Here is a 4,481-nt window from a genome sequence, read left to right on the forward strand (position 1 = left end):
AAACAATACTCTGAATTTTGACTTTTGATCTTTTCCCAGGCTAGCAGTAAGATGCTCTCTTCTGATGCTGGGCAACCAAAGCAAAATGATTTTGCCCAGCTGTAGGCTAATGTAAGTCTTCTGATCACATTTAAGGCATAGTGTTTGATAGGTTAGGTGTATTAAATGCATTTTTTTACTTAGGATATTTCAATTTTTTAAAGGATGTTTTCAATTTCCGATGGGCTCTTTGGGATGTCACCCCATTGTAAGCCCAGGAGCATCTGTATCTATTTTATATGCACACATTTCTTATGTCCAGGAGTTCAGCTGTTGGCAGTAACTCTGTCTCTGCTCCACAAGCCATGCAACAGAGTTCCAATCAATTGCTCCACATTCTCACTACCTTGGGTTTTGTTTAGCGGCTCAGGGTTTTGTTTATTTGTTTAGTCATTTTGGTGATGTGTAGTGCTTTTCCTTTGCATTTCTCTGATGGTTAAGGAAGTTGAGTGCCTTTTCATGTGTTCATTGCAATTTGTGGTCAATCTTTTTTTTTCCTTTATTGATTTTTAGAGTGAGAAGAAGGGATAGGGATAGAGAGATAAAAACATCGATGAGAGTGAAACATCATCAATCAGCTACCTCCTGCACACCTCCTACTGGGGATCCAGCCCACAACACAAGCATGTGCCCTGACCAGGAATCAAACCAGTGACCTCCTGGGTCCCGGGTCAACACTCAACCACTGAGCCACACCGGCCAGGCTGTGGTCAATCTTTTTTAAATCTATATTTCCACCCAGCCCCCCACTGGATTATTTTTAAGTAATCCTGGACACCATATCATTTCCTCCAAAAATACTTCAGTATAAATCTCTATCTCTCCACCCTGTTGCCTGGCCCAATTTTTTTCTTAAAGCCTGCTAAGTTTGTCACCATCCAGGTAGACAAAGCTTTAGCCTTTAAAGCCTCTTATTTTGTTGGTGTGTTTAACTTCAAAAACTGGCTCTGACCGAACTTTTCTTTCTAATTTAAATTTCCCTTTTTTAAATCCTCATCTGAGGATATTTTTTCCATTGATTTTTTTTTAGAGAGAGTGGAGGGGAAAGAAAAAGAGAGTGAGGGAAAGAGAGAGAGAGGGAGGAACACCGATGTGAGAGAAACATATAGGTCAATTGTCTTCTGCATGTGCTTGCAACTAAGGTATGCTGGGCGCATGTGCAGTAGAAGCCAAGATGGCACAGAGGCATGTGCAGTAGAAACTAAGACCAGGAATCGAACCCTCAACCCTTTAGTCTGTGAGCCTATACTCTAACTTTACTGAGCCAAACCAGCTGTGGCTAATTTGATTTTATTTTTTCCATCACCATTTATGCCCTCTAGGCCCTCTTCCTCTTCCCCACCGCTCCAGTCGCGAACTTTTCTTAAGGTCTTGATTATTCCTAAGTGTGGCTTCAGTAGGAATTATTTCTTTAGGGCAAAGAAGTTTTGTGGGTTTTGTGGGGTTTTTTTGTTTTTTAGTTGATGCTGCTGTTGACCACTTAGAACAGTGGTTCTCAACCTTCCTAATGCCGCGACCCTTTAATACAGTTCCTCATGTTGTGGTGACCCCCAACCATAAAATTATTTTCATTGCTATTTCGTAACTGTAATTTTGCTACTGTTATGAATGGTAATGTAAATATCTGATATGCAGGATGTATTTTCATTGTTACAAATTGAACATAATTAAAGCATAGTGATTAATCACAAAAACAATATGTAATTATATATGTGTTTTCCGATGGTCTTAGGTGAACCCTGCGAAAGGGTCATTCGACCCCCAAAGGGGTCGTGACCCACAGGTTGAGAACCGCTGACCTAGAGGCTAGGTTGGGCGGGGAGCTGAGAGCCTTTTACACTGATAGCCCTCTCTTCCCATGCCAACCCCCACCCCAGGAATGATGGGCATTCCAGGCCTGAATCACCATGAAAAGGGAGCTTAATTACCCCCACGAGGGCTACTCTCTTTCCAAGTCCCTCCCTGTCCTCTGAAAGCACAGATTTTGACTATTGTATACCTCCTCCTCCCTCCCAACTCTCCCTTGACAAAAAGGTTCTATTCGAAGATCAAAATATATTCCTAGAATCAAAATGCAGCCACCCAGGCCACACCAGTCATGCAGGAGAGCCTGGGGCAGGGATGACTTCTCTAATGCACTTGGAATTATCTGTGGGACCGACCCAGATCCAGAGACCCAGAGTTTCCGAAACTTTCTACTTCTATACACGGGGATGGCAGGTTTTCTCCCAATCTCCCACTTGCATCTCCAGCAGGGAGATGAACCTGCATCTTTTGTTGCCGTCCCTGTCCCTGTGGCAGTCAGTGCCAATCCACCATTTATAACAATTTCTCAGGCTACCTTTATTATCTTGAAATGAAATAGTTAGATAATGAAAACTACCTCTACAGATAATTCCATTATTAATAAAACTAGAGGCCTGGTGCACAAAAATTTGTGCACTCGGGGTGGGGGGGAGTGGTCCCTCACTCCGGCCTGTGCCCTCTCACAGTCTGGGACTCCTCGGGGGATGACCACCTGCCGACTTAGGCCCGCTCCCCCGGGGATTGGGCCTAAGCTGGCAGTCAGACATCCCTCTGGCAGCCAGGGAGCCCTCGAGGGATGTCCACTTGCCAGCGAGGAGCAGGCCTAAGCTGCAGTCTAACATCTTTAGCGCTGCTGAGGAGGCGGGAGAGGCTCCCACCACTACCGCTGTACTGGCAGCCAGCAGCCTGGCTTGTGGCTGAGCAGAGCTCCCTCTGTGGGAGCACACTGACCACCAGGGGGCAGCTCCTGCATTGAGCGTCTGCCTCCTGGTGGTCAGTGTGTGTCATAGTGACCAGTCATTCCCAGTTGTTCGGCTGTTAGGGTCAATTTGCATATTACCCTTTTATTATATAGAATACCCTAACTATAATAGAAAGGTGAAAAAAAGGAGAGAAATTTATAATCTTCAACCAACCTCCACCACCATCTCAAATTTGTTTCACATGTAGACCTGAAAAGTCAGATTTTCATTTTAAAAATCTCCCCAGAGGATCTGATATCTCCCCAGGATCTTGGTCCCTCCATGTGAAATCCCTGAAGCTCCATAAAGCCCATCTCTGGTACTGCCTGGGTGAAGAGACTTTCTGGTTTTCTGAATTGGAGAACATCTAGCAGAGTCCTAACCAAGCCAAGGACAATCTTCCAATTGATGCAGTAGTTGCAGACCTGGGCAGTTCTGTGTCTATTAACACACTTGACATTTACACGCAAAATGGAACTGGGATCTAGGCTCAGATAAACAGGCTTTCCTCCTACAGGAGGAGGAATCCAGGACAGTTCTCCACTGGGTGGCGTTGTCCTGTGTATGGCTCTTCCCAGTGGCACCCCTCCTTACTGTGACACCAGAATGCCTTGTAATTTCCCCAAATGCCCCTCCTGGGAGTCATTATTCTCCAATCATTATCTTCTAGATGGTAGGACCTTCTGGAACCCATTTATATTTGTTTTTCTTTTTAATCAGAGCACACAGCATGGGATGTAATTCCAGGAATTTACAGATGGTCTCTGAGGAGAATTGAGGAATGGGAGAGGAAACTGGCTTGTCGGTGCCTGACCTTTTATCCTACTTGAAGTTACTAAACCTTTTTTTTTAAAGCATTTTTTGAACTCATACAGTTGGATCATAATCAAATTTCATAATCTTATTATGAAAAATATTCCCACAGCTTACATAATTACATTAAAATAATGTATTGTTCTTCATGCTCAAAGTCACTAATCATCCGAGAGATGCAAATCAAAACAACAATGAGGTACCATCTCACACCTGTCAGACTGGCTATCATCAACAAAGCAACAAACGACAAGTGCTGGAGAGGATGTGGAGAAAAGGGAACACTCGTGCACTGCTGGTGGGAATGCAGACTGGTGCAGCCACTATGGAAGACAGTATGGAGTTTCCTCAAAAAACTGGAAATGGAACTCCCATTTGACCCTGTGATCCCACTTCTAGGAATATATCCCAAGAAACCAAAAACACCAATCAGAAAGGATATATGCACCCATATGTTCATAGCAGCACAATTCACCATAGCTAAGATCTGGAAACAGCCTAAGTGCCCATCAGTAGATGAATGGATTAGAAAACTGTGGTACATCTACACGATGGAATACTATGCTGCTGTAAAAAAGAAGGAACTCTTACCATTTGCAACAGCATGGATGGAACTGGAGAGCATTATGCTAAGTGAAATAAGCCAGTCAATGAAGGAAAAATACCACATGATCTCACTCATACATGGATAATAAAGACCATTACAAACTTTTGAACAATAATAGATACAGAGGCAGAGCTGCCTCAAACTGATTGTCAAACTGCAGTGGGAAGGCCAGAGAGGGTTGGGGGGCAGAAGGGAGGGGAGTAAGAGATCAACCGAAGGACTTGTATGCATGCATATAAACATAACCAATGGAC

This window comes from Myotis brandtii, unplaced genomic scaffold, assembly GCF_000412655.1.
Source record: "Myotis brandtii unplaced genomic scaffold, ASM41265v1 scaffold947, whole genome shotgun sequence".
In the NCBI taxonomy this organism is placed as follows: Eukaryota; Metazoa; Chordata; class Mammalia; order Chiroptera; family Vespertilionidae; genus Myotis; species Myotis brandtii.